The sequence below is a fragment of the Bubalus bubalis genome, chromosome 12 (genome assembly GCF_019923935.1).
Source record: "Bubalus bubalis isolate 160015118507 breed Murrah chromosome 12, NDDB_SH_1, whole genome shotgun sequence".
Classification (NCBI taxonomy): Eukaryota; Metazoa; Chordata; class Mammalia; order Artiodactyla; family Bovidae; genus Bubalus; species Bubalus bubalis.
In genome coordinates, this window is record NC_059168.1 from 15,313,310 (window position 1) to 15,326,518 (window position 13,209).

General features: G+C 43.4%; 1 protein-coding gene across 7 annotated transcripts in view; it reads left to right on the forward strand.

Moving 5' to 3' along the window:
* LTBP1 (latent transforming growth factor beta binding protein 1) overlaps positions 1-13,209 on the forward strand; it is a 458,940-nt gene that overhangs the window by 2,290 nt on the left and 443,441 nt on the right. The window lies entirely within an intron of this gene.

Sequence of the window (13,209 nt, forward strand, 5' to 3'; positions counted from 1 at the left end):
GCAGAACCGGTACAATTAACTTAAATGTGGATATCGACCAATGAAAAACATTCTTTAAGTTGATGGCAGGAAGGGAATGGTAAGTAGGAGGCCCTGCTCTGGAATCAGTAGTGTTAAAGCTTTCTGACAATGGCAATCAGAATCTGCCATCCTCGAGGTCGGTTCCCAGGAGGTAACCACTCTACTGTTCATCAGAACTGACAGGTGGGTTTTCCTGCAGGGCTTCTCAAGCTAATACACATGCTTAGCAGTGTTTTGAAATGTATTAATGATGCATATAGATTTGAGAACATCAGAAACTATTTCCCCTCTGCATCGTGGAAGTTTCAATATAGTTCGAGAATCCTCTTGACAAGTTGATTCTGTCTGGTGCTAATTGGAAATAAAGAAATCTTATTTCCATTCAGAAAAAGTTAAGCATTCTTAGGTGTTCTCTGCACAGAGCTTGAACCATAAACATGTGGATTAGAATCGTCCAAAATTTTAGTTGCTTACTAGTATTCAGTGTCATAAATCAAATTAAGCAATTTGTCTTGTATATGGTTTGGATTTCAAAACACTGGTGAATAAATTAAAAAATTTTTTTCTATTACAGTTATTCTGGTGAACTTGCTTGTTGAAAGGTGCCTTCAGTCCCTGAAAGAAATAGGATTCTGGCAGAGTGACTTTAGTTTTGGAAAGAGCGATGTCCAGACGGGTTATGGTTTGGCTGTGATCAAGGAGTAGTGGCAGACATGAACTCACTAATCAGCCTCCTCATTATGGAACTCAAACCACTAGATCAGGAATAGGGTTGTAGGCATTTTAGATTAACTCATAACCCTTCACTTCTTCTTATATTACACTTGACAATAGTGCACCAATATTTTCCTGAGTTTACAATTGCTTGGGTCAAATTACACATCCTCTCCTCCCTTTAGTAACTCCGGCTCAAAACCTGATATGATATGGTTTGCCTGTTACATGGAGACAGCCCATCCATGACGGCACTGCTGCTGTGTAAAGTGGGGTACTGCTGGCGAGGAGCGAAAATAGAGAGCATTCCTTTATAGGTCACGGGTGAGTGCTCCTTGATGCCTGTTAGAGAGAATATGTTAAGACTTTCAAAGAAGTTTCCTTGGTAAGCTATTCAACTGAGTGCCCTCTCTGAAAAGATAATAGTAATACCCCATTCTTAGGTTGTCTGGGGATTTGGTGATCCAAAGATGCTCTGGAAGGAGAGTATCCTTGTACTGAGGAATCACTTTATGCTTCCTGCTTCTCCAGGTGACGGGGCAAGGGCATGAGTTGTGCCTAGGTTTAGCCAGAGTTGCCCTCTGATGACCCAGAAAAAGACAAGGCTGCAAAAGGCTACCAGTCAGAAGCTGCTGCTGCTGCTAAGCCACTTCAGTCGTGTCGGACTCTATGCAGCCCCATAGATGGCAGCCCACCAGGCTCCCCCGTCCCTGGGATTCTCCAGGCAAGAACACTGGAGTGGGTTGCCATTTCCTTCTCCAGTGCATGAAAGTGAAAAGTGAAAGTGAAGTCGCTCAGTCGTGTCTGACTCTTAGCGACCCCATGGACTGCAGCCTACAAGGCCCCTCCGTCCATGGGATTTTCCAGGCAAGAGTACTGGAGTGGGGTGCCATTGCCTTCTCCGACCAGTCAGAAGAGTTAGGGTTGAATAGTTACCATCCGCAGCATTCCAGAGGATGTTATATCATTGGTTTAGTCTCATAATACCTATTACAAATGCTTCCGGCTTTTGGTTCAAGTTATCCTTCCAGCTGCTAGAAGGTAGCCCTTGGACAGCACCAGGATTTAAGTAATCAGTGCAACATTAGCTTTCCAGTACTGCTCAATCTGACAAATTAATTCAGGCCCCAAGGCTGGAAGCTTAAATCACAACTCCTTTCAAGAATAATTGTGTTTTTAAAAATGATGCTGTGTTAGGTCAGTGCTCATTCCAAAGTACTGTATCTGCTTGATGGTAAGTTTCAGTGGGGGACTTGTGTTTGTCTGGCAGAGCCGGAGATGAGGGAGCCTTTTGCTTTCACGTGGGAAAACCAGGGTTACCACTGATTCAGTGAAACTTGTGTCCGTGGCTGAACAGTGTGACACTGGGAAAGACCCCTGGCCTTGGGTTCAGGAAATTTGAGTTTAAATCCTCAAGCCTTCATTAGCTGTGTGGCCTTGGGGAATTCCTTTGACCTCTGTGACCCTTATATTTTCCTATCATGAAATGACTGTGCTAAAGACTTGACTATTGGGACTTCCCAGGTGGTCCAGTGGTTAAGACGCCATGCTTTCCCTGCAGAGGCTGCAGGTTTGATCCCTGGTCAGGAAACTAAAATCTCACAGGCAATGAGGCCAAAAGAAAAAAAAAGTTGACTATTTTGCAGGATTGTTGCTGGTATGAAGGTAAAAGAGAATTATAGGTTTGAAAGCCTTGATGAAACCAGCAGGATTGTTAGAGTTTATTATTGAATCAAGCCAAGTAAACCTTGTCTCATTTATCTATTATTCAGTTTTCTTTTTTTCCGTATGAATGTGTGTGCGTGTGTGCCAAGTTGCTTCAGTCGTATCTGACTCTTTATGACTCTTTGGACAGTAGCCTACCAGGCTCCTCAGTCCACGGGATTCTCCAGGCAAGAATATAGGAGTGGGTTGCCATGCCGTCCTCCAGGGGATCTTCTTGACCCATGGCTCCTGTGTCTCCTGGATTGCAGGCGAATTCTTTACCCACTGAGCCATCAGGGAAGCCCCTTCCATATGTATGTTTCCTCAGCTATTGTCGTCAACTTCTTTTCAAAGAAAGTACATGTGGATCCCTTTTTAGAGTACATTTTTAAAGTAGTTTAGGGTTGGGGGAGGGGGAGATACAGAGATACTATGGTCAAGAATACAAAGTTTTAGTCCCTTAAGATGAATAAATTCTGAAGATCTAATGTATAGCAGTGTGACTGTAGTTAACAATAGTGTATTATAAACTTGTAATTTCCTCAGAGTGTTCCCACCACACACAAAAAATGTCAACTGTGTCATGAGGGTTATGTTCATTAGCTTGGTTGTGATGTTTATTTTATAGTGTGTGCATATATCAAAACATCGTCATACACCTTAAATATATACAATATTTATTTATCAATTATACTTCAATATAGATGAATTAAAAAAAAAAAGGAAGAAATGAAAAAGCCAGTCACTTCCATAGTGCCTGGCTTTGATGACTGAGAAAAAGAAATAAAGTAAATTGGACTGTTCTGTAGCGCAGAATGATTTATTTTAAAAAGAACTTTAAAAGGAACTAAATATTTGATTATTTGTGTATCTCTAGTTCTCTTGGTGTAAAGCTTGCTGTTCAGATGGAAAATACTCCCCTAAGGCATTCATCATTTGAATGGAAAAAATTCTGATACCGGTTTTTGTGACTACAACTACTTTGGTAAATACTAGTGAAATTTAGGCTGCAAAAGAAATCGGTTTGTGGTCTCTTTCCCCTCTCACTTCCTTATTATGCTGAGACTGAACAGTTACACTTGGGTATAGTTTGTTACACTTACAAATACCAAAGGCAATGGCACAGCAACATCAATTTTCCTGTTAAGGTAGTAGTCATCATATAATTAACACACTTTTAAAATAACTATACTTCAAATAAAAAGATAGGAGTCCTTGTATAGTGTGTATGCAATTTGAATGTGCACATTAACGCCGAGGATGCTAATTGTCAATTCTATTTTCAGGATCATTGAAAGGATTTAATTGAAGAATTTAAATTTGTAGAGGCTGTTTTCCAGTTGATGCAAAAAAATGTTTCTGCATAGGAGATGGGATATGTTTCTGTTGTTCAGTTTGCTTAATCTTGTGAGGAAAACGAGGTGCCCCTTCGAGGCAGACTGGATTGATTTTAGCTGATTGAGACTTAATTTAAACGGGCCACGGACAAATGCTTCTGCAAACTGAAGATTTAGCGAATCTGAAATTGCCAATCAGAGAGATGTGAAACAAGCAGCCGCAGACCCACACAGGCAGAGACTGGTTGTGGGTGTCCACAAGGGTGGCCCTGAGGCTTCGCCACCCAGCCTCCATGTAGAGATGCCCCATTGCATATCAATGCTGCTCTTGCAAACACCCTTTGTGTGTGGGTCTCTAGGAGTTGAAATCCCAGCACGAGACATGGCATTTTAGTTATTAACGTGGAGTGACTAGGGCTTCCCAGGTGGCTAGAGGTAAAGAACCCACCGGCTAATGCAGGAGACATAAGACATGGGGGTCTGAGCCTTGGGTTGGGAAGATCCCCTGGAGGAGAACATGGCAACCCACTCTAGGATTCTTGCCTGGAGAATCCCCATGAAGAGAGAAGCCTGGTGGGCTACAGTCCCTGGGGTCACAAAAGAGTCAGACACGACTGAAGTGACTGAGCTGCGCACATGCATGGAGTGGCTGCTAAGAGTGATGTCCATTTTGGGCAAAGAAGATGGCACTGCACCTCTTTTCTTTCTAAGGGCTTCACATTTATTATGAGGGTTTTAACAGGTTTTTTTTTTCTTTCCCCATTTTTGCATTTTTTTCCCCTCTGCCTAAATTGAACCTACCAGATTGGTTGTTCCAATCTTTTTGTCCCCCTCTCAGTGTAAGTGCAGGCCAGAGAGAAACACTGCCAGTGGGCTCAGCTTTAAAGAGGAGACCGGACTTGGGAACAGACAACACAAAAGAAGAAAGGCGAGATGAGAGTGAGGCCGGGTTGGCAGAATGAGGTGGACGGAACAGGAAAGACAGCAGATCTGAATCCAAAGCTGGTGCCTGGCACAGGGCAGGCCCTGCCTAAATGCATGGATGGTTCTTTCATTTATTTAATGGGTATCTGTTGAGCTTTTACCATGTGCCAGGGTCTATGAATAGAGGAGAAATGCAGCCAGCTGTAGGGCGCGCAGAGTCTGTTTTTACTCACTTAACTCATGGCACATCAAATGACTTGTTCTCTGCTTAGCAAGAAACAGAAAATCGATATTCCATTGCTTTTCCACTGGCATTCAGCCCACAGTGCTTTGGAGGAAAAAAAAAAAAAAAGCCAACTCTAGACATTTTCCTTAATTATATACAGAAGAGACAGAGTCTTGCATGCCCTGATTCTTGGAGCTGTGGGCATCGAGGGCATCATCCATGAGCGTGCAGCGTGGCTGGAGTTCCAGGTGATGGAGAGGCTCCTGTGCCTCTTGGCTCAGCGTTGTGCTGGCTAAGCACGGGAGTGGGCCTGGAGTGATCACACATTTTTCGTCAGCCTGCTATGGCCATTGACAGCTGCCTTGCCGGTAGATCTGCCGTGAGGTTTACTGTGGCAGCTGCTGGGAGGGCGGCCCCGGCTCCAGTGCAAGGAGCAGGGGCCCAAGGGTTGGCTGGAAAAATCTTGTCGTGTGGCACAGACAGCCCGGAGAAGGGAGAAGGACCCAGAGGTCAAGTTCACACTGGGTCAAATATGTGTTCTTAGCGCTGGTGAAAACAAACATTTAGGAACCATAAATTCTGGGCTGTGATCATACTTAAACCTTTGTGGCGAAGCCCTGAAGCCCCCCGGGCCAGCCTGTGCACCCCGTCGCTGCCTGGCAGGCGTCAGGGAACTGTTTCTCTGTCCAGTGAACCCTGGGACCTTCGGAAGCCTGACTTGTTGAAAGGACCTTTGGCCACCGCAGGAGTTTGCTGTTTCTGACCCTATTATTTGTTGTCTTGGATATTCCAAACAGACTCAAACATGTTTGGGAGCTCGAATTCAGTTTTCCTAAAATGCAGATTTTGCTTCCAAGTCCTTCTGAGTGATGAGCAGGGTGAAGTACAAGGGTGGCGTTGCCCCTCTGGCAACAGAGAGCAAAATCACAGCAGAAACTGAAGATCTGCTGAGGAGGGAGGGTGATTTGTGCACATTTGTGCAGTTCTTTGGAGCCTGCAGAGGGCATTCTGTTTCTTTTACTTAAAAAAAAAGAAAGAAACTTCTTCATGAAGTTTGCATTTTGCTTCATGCAAAATGCTTCATGAATTTGCATTTTATCCTTGTGCAGGGATCATCCTTATCTTTGTGTCTTTCTAGTGTTAGTATATGTGCTGCCAAGCCGGCACTGGAGAGCATTTCTTGACCTCCACACCCTTGGAGGTGTAGGCCAGGCAGGCATGATTTATTACCCCTGTTTAAGTTGGGGGCAGGGCCCAGACCCCACCCAGCTCTATGGCTCTTAGTTTGTTGTTCTTTCTGCTGCTTCCTGGACAGCCCGATGCTGAAATCTCTCTCTTGAGGTCTTGGTCTTCAGCTCCCCCGACAGCCCTCCCTGCCTTGGATCGACTTTCCCCTCCAGGGTTCACTGTGTGAATTCCCTGCTGCTGATGCTGCTGCTGCTGCTGCTACTAAGTCGCTTCAGTCGTGTCCGAGTCTGTGCGACCCCACAGATGGCAACCCACCAGGCTCCCCTGTCCCTGGGATTCTCCAGGCAAGAACACTAGAGTGGGTTGCCATTTCCTTTTCCAATGTATGAAAGTGAAAAGTGAAAGTGAAGTCGCTCAGTCCTGTCTGACTCTTCGAGACCCCATGGACTGCAGCCCAACGGGCTCCTCCGTCCATGGGATTTTCCAGGCAAGAGTACTGGAGTGGGGTGCCATCACCTTCTCCCACAGGGTGGCTTAGACCAACAGAAATGAGAGCTCTGGAGGTTGGAGGTCCAAAATCAAGATGTCAGAAGGGCTGACTGCTTGTGAAGGTGTGAGGGAAGATCTGTTCCAGGCCTGTCTCCCTGGCTAGCAGAAGGCTGTCTTCTCATTGTGTTTCTTCACCTCATTTTCCTTTCATCTATGCATGTCTATCTTGAGGTCCAAGTTGCCCCTTTTTATAAGGACACCAATCATATCAGATTAGAGCTCACCCCAATGACCTTGTTTCCAGAAAAGCATCTATTTCTGCTTTATTGACTATGCCAAAGCCTTTGACTGTGTGGATCACAATAAACTGTGGAAAATTCTGAAAGAGATGGGAATACCAGACCACCTGACCTGCCTCTTGAGAAATTTGTATGCAGGTCAGGAAACAACAGTTAGAACTGGACATGGAACAACAGACTGGTTCCAAACAGGAAAAGGAGCACGTCAAGGCTGTATATTGTCACTCTGCTTATTTAACTTATATGCAGAGTACATCATGAGAAACGCTGGACTGGAAGAAATACAAGCTGGAATCAAGATTGCCGGGAGAAATATCAATAACCTGAGATATGCAGATGACACCACCCTTATGGCAGAAAGTGAAGAGGAATTAAAAAGCCTCCTGATGAAAGTGAAAGTAGAGAGTGAAAAAGTTGGCTTAAAGCTCAACATTCAGAAAATGAAGATCATGGCATCTGGTCCCATCACTTCATGGGAAATAGATGGGGAAACAGTGGAAACAGTGTCAGACTTTATTTTTGGGGGCTCCAAAATCACTGCAGATGGTGACTGCAGCCATGAAATTAAAAGATGCTTACTCCTTGGAAAGCGAGTTATGACCAACCTAGATAGCATATTGAAAAGCAGAGACATTACTTTGCCAACAAAGGTCCATCTAGTCAAGGCTATGGTTTTTCCTGTGGTCATGTATGGATGTGAGAGTTGGACTGTGAAGAAGGCTGAGCGCCGAAGAATTGATGCTTTTGAACTGTGGTGTTGGAGAAGACTCTTGAGAGTCTCTTGGACTGCAAGGAGATCCAACCAGTCCATTCTAAAGGAGATCAGCCCTGGGATTTCTTTGGAAGGAATGATGCTAAAGCTGAAACTCCAGTACTCTGGCCACCTCATTCGAAGAGTTGACTCATTGGAAAAGATTCTGATGCTGGGAGGGACTGGGGGCAGGAGGAGAAGGGGACGACAGAGGATGAGATGGCTGGATGGCATCATTGACTCGATGGACGTGAGTCTGAGTGAACTCTGGGAGTTGGTGATGGACAGGGAGGCCTGGCGTGCTGCAATTCATGGGGTCGCAAAGAGTCGGACACGACTGAGTGACTGAACTGAACAATGACCTTGTTTGGATGTGATCACCTCTGTAAAGATCCTAGCTCTAGATAAGGTCACAAGGAGTTGGACACTACCGAGTGACTGAGCACCACTAGATAAGGTCACATACTCAGGTACCAGGGATCAGGACTCTAGTTCTTTGTTGGGGGAATCATTCAACTCACAGTAGCATCCATAGATGCTCTGCACCTGGGCTTGAGAAGTGGGCTACTCAGAGCCCTGGGCCATCCCTGAGGCACTTGGGGGTTCCCTTGAAGTGACCTGAGGGTGGGTGGGTAGAGGCTCAGTTGGGACCGTCCCCCTCAGTCTGTGACTGTGGATGGAATGTGGCTTCTTCCCTAGTGCAGAAGCTTGGGCTGCTCCAGGGAGCAGGAAATGTAAGGAATTGGCCACTGGTGATTTTGGTTATACCTCTGGCCTTTTCCACTTGGTCTGCTTTAAAGAGATTCTGCATATAGGGTTATTACACCCAGTTTTTCTTTAGTTAGTTGAATGATAAATACATTAAAAATGGTTTGTTTATTTTTGGCTGTGCTAGGTCTGCATTGCTGCATGCGAGGTTTTTCTATTGCAATGAGTGGAGGCTACTCTAGGTGCAGTGTCCTGGCTTCTCATCTCGGTGGCTTCTCTTGTGGCGGAGCCCAGGCTCTAGGTTCAAGGGCTTCAGTGGTTGTGGTGCACGGGCTCAGCAGTTTTGGCTCATGGGCAGGCTCTAGAGCGCAGACTCACTAGTTGTGGCTCAAGGGCATAGTTGCCACGAGCTGTGTGGGATCTTCCCGGACCAGGAATGGAAGCCATGGCAGGCAGGTTCTTAACCACTGGACCACCAGGAAAGTCCCAATACATGTATTTTTATAAGAGTTAGAAATTTGCAAAAATTGTTAATGATAAAAAATTGTTAATGGTGGTTAAATAAAGTGGTTTTAAAAAAGGTTTAAACACTTTGGAACATGTTGGGTGCTTTTTTTTCTACTGTTTTATTTTTAATTATAAAATATTTTAAATACACAAAAATGCAGACAATAATACATCCAGCAGCTGCTCATTGCGCTCATGTTTTTAAAACCTCCCTGACGTGGTAATTAAGCACCATGATTTATGGATAAGGGAGAGACGAAGGTCTTATCTTGCTTTAACTGCATGTTTTACTAATGATGTTTCCTGTCTTCCTAGTGGAGAGAAAACAGTACATAATTTGTTGATGTGACACAAATTGGTTGTTTTGGTACTTGTGGAAAAATACAGAGCTGTATTTGTATATGCTTTTGTGCACCTAATTTGCCCAGCTTATTATTAAGGTTGAACATTTCTTGTAGGCACAGTCCATTGGGCAGTGAGCACGTGTGTGCACACTGTCATTTAGACCCAAGACAACGTGAAGAAAATGCTGTCTGTTACTCCCCCATCATACCCACCTTTCTGCCTTCCTCCTCTTTCTCTCCTTACTAGGCCAGAGTTTTACTTGCCCTGAACTAGAGGTGGTGGAGTTCCTTGGTTACAAGTTCAGTCTTTGGAGCTAGAATATAAGGCACCTAACTTGATGTTAACACTTTGCCAACACATCCTCACTCTTTGATCTTGGACTTGACCTTGGGGCAAGGCTAAGTTACCCCATTCACATTGTAGGTGTGATGATGGTTTTTGCCATCATTTAGAGGCTGCTAGGGGACCGCATGAATTAATACACAAAGAGCGCTTAGAGAGCAGCTGCCCCCCACACAATAGTATTTGACAGATGTGAGCTCTCAAGGGCTCCTGTTGGCCTATTTAGGGGGGTTCCCTCTTGTGGGCACCCCAGCGTTTTACACACCCCTCTTGGTGTTTCGCAGATGCCCTGTTCTTCTGTTCTTCTCTCTTCCCCTCTTCTGGAGCACTCTGATTGCACTTTCACTTGGCTCTGGGTATGACTGGACCAGGTAGGAGAGGCATCTGCCCCCACCATCAGCGTGGACCTCCTGGGAAGCAGGATTTTCTGTATCATTTTAAGTACCCAGGCTCCCTTCCTTGCCGTAGGACATATGCTAACTGAATTGAGTAGAATTGAATTGAACAAGTATCTCGGATTTTGCTGTGTTGTAAATACTCTCCTCTAAATACTACTTCCTTTTCTGTTTCCTCTCACCTTTGGGTGGTAATTCCTCTTTGGTTTTCTTTCCACTATATATTTCTGTGTGTTTATCCCTTGCCCGACAGACACGGCTTATTATGACAGCTTTTCAAGGGCACACCACCTTATTCCATTTCCTCCTGCTTCTCTGAAGGCTACCCTGGCATGGCCCAAACCGTAAGACAGCTTTTCCTTTCTCACTGCCAATTTTACAATCTTTCTGCTCAACATCATCTGATAGAGATTTGGGACTAAGTATAATGAATGTTGTATGATTTTCCCTGTAATTTTAGATCCCCAAATACTGCTCTTGGCCAACTACATTAGTCCCTGTGGTTTTTTCACTCCACCACATTTGAGTAATATTGTTGGCACGGACCTAAGTAAACAGTTTGTGAAATGTTGTGTTTTGTAAATTAGGAGATGGATGGGCTGGTTTTTTAATACATGCTCTTGGTTCTGCTCAACCAGAGGAAGATGAGTTTGGTTAATGGATGGGAAGACAAATTGGAGGGAGGTGTTTTTAACTGAAGTTGATGTGGTTGATTTACTCATCAATTATTTAAAGGTGAGAACTAAATGGTTGAAGAGGAACCTTCAGAGGTATTTTGATAATGAATTAAGGAAGCATCTTTACAGAGGATAGAAGATGTAACCAGCAAAAAACCACAGGAGGAAAAGAGGATAATAAAATAAGGAAAATATAATAATAAGGACCCTTTGTCTTTGTAGACTTTAAAATGTTTGCATTTCTTATAAGATTACCAAACAATTTCCAATCTCCCTTTCAGTCTTGCAGGAACTTCGGTTTATTATTGTTACTATTATAAAGTAAAAGTAGAATTACCATCCTTTCACTGATATGTGTTTTATCTTAACACCATCTCAAGTGGACAGTTAACAATTAGCATCTTCAAAATATTTCATTAGAAAAGCTATTTAAATCGGCTCAGAGGTACCACCTCACCTTGATGAATCATTTGCTACATTGGTTCAAGAGTGGGGGCACTTTTGACTCTGCTACTGACTGTGTAGTTTAAAGTAGATCAGTTACCTAACTCTCCTGAGATTTTTTTCAACTTGGATGAATGAAATGAATGGGCAGAGGGTCAGTCATCACCCAACCCAATTCAGGTCATTCTTGTGAATATCAGGCATACAAATCCTCTTCTGTCTTACCCGTTTCCACATTGTATCACAGCTGCACGTGTGCATGTGTGGCTGTGTGCTTCCCAGCTGGAATGTGAGCTCCATCTGTGAGGGTAGGGATCATACCATAACTGTCTTTTTATCCTCAGGACCTAGTAAGTACATGGACTTTCAGGGAAGGAAGGACAGGATGGAATGATTGAGTGAATGAATGAATGATTCATTTGTTATACCTCACTCAGTCCCTGTGTGCTAGTTAATGCCTCACAGAAGGTATTAAGTACAAAGAAGGAAAAAAACCAGGGCAATAGGCTCAAGAGTGGTGGGGGCTGGGAGAGAGGGGTGGAGTAAGGAAATGACTTATGAGACCTGTGTGGTATGAAAGGGTGTGGAGGAAGGGCTTTTGCAGCCAAGAGAACAGCTAACACAAAAGCCTTGGGCTGGGAGTAGGCCTGACCCTGTACAGGACTCCAGACGTGAGTTTTGCTGGGTTGTCAGTGAGAGCTAGAGTAATAGGTGGTAAGGGAGAGCCCTAGTCAGGTCTTACGGAAAACTATAAATAGGGAAGTTACAGATAGAAGTGGATTTTATTACTAAGGAATAAACACAGTATAGGATTTGGTATTTTTCATCACTAGTTTGAAAGCATGGAAAAAGAATTTTGTTGTTGTTGTTTTGTTGAACTTTTTTTTTTTAAAAAAACTGAAGTATAGTTGATTTACAATGTTGTATCAGCTCCTGGCATACAGCAAAATGATTCAGAGATACACACATCCATTCTTTTTCATATTCATTTCTATAATGGTTTATTCCAGGATGTCAAATATAATTCCTGGTGCTATACAGTAGGACGTTGTTGTTTATTTTCTGTATAGCAGTTTGTATCTGCTAATCCCAATTCCTAATTTACCCCTCCCCATCCCCTTTCCCCTTTGTTAATCATGTTTGTTTCCTATGTCTGTGAGTCTGTTTCTGTTGTGTAAATAAGTTCATTTGTATTAACATATGTATTTCCACACATAAATAATATCATATGGTACTTGTCTTTGTCTGACTTCCTTCATTTAGTGTGAAGTGCAATTTCCAGGTCCATCCATGTCATCTGTTGATGGACATTTAGGCTGTTTCTGTGTCTTGGCTATTGTAGATTGTGTTGCTTTGAACATTGGGGTTTGTGTATCTTTTTGAATTATAGTTTTCTCTAGATATATGCTCAGGAGTGGGATTGCTAGATCATATGGCCACTCTATTTTTAGTTTATAAAGAAACCTCCATACTGTTTTCCATGGGCTGCACCAATTTACATTCCTACAACCAACAGTGGAGTATGGCTCCTTTTCTCTTCACCCTCTCCAGCATTTGCTATTTATATACTTTTTAATGATGGACATTCTGACCAGTGTGAGGTGGTACTTCACTGTAGTTCTGATTTGCATGTCTCTAATAATTATTGATGTTGAGTATCTTTTCATGTGCCTATTGACTGTATGTCTTCTTTGGAGAAATGTCTATTTAGGTCTTCTGCCTCTTTTTTGATTGGGTGGTGGTGGTTGTTTTGTTACTGAGTTTGTGTGAACTGTTTGTATATTTTGGAAATTAAGCCCTGGTTGGTCACATTGTTTGCAAATATTTTTTCCCAATCTATGATTGTCTTTTCATGTTGTTTATGCCGTGCAAAAGCTTGTCAGTTTAATTACGTCCCATTTCTTTACTTTTGCTTTTATTTCTGTTGCCTTGGGAGACTGACCTAAGAAAACATTGCTAGGTCAGAGAATGTTTTACTTACGTTGTCGTCTAGGAGTTTTCGTGTCGTGTCATATTTAAGCCATTTTGAATTATTTTTGTTTATGGTGTGAGGGAGTGTTCTAACTTCACTGATTAACATGTGGGTGTCCAGCTTTCCCACCACCACTTGCTGAAGAGACTGTCTTTTCTCCATTGTG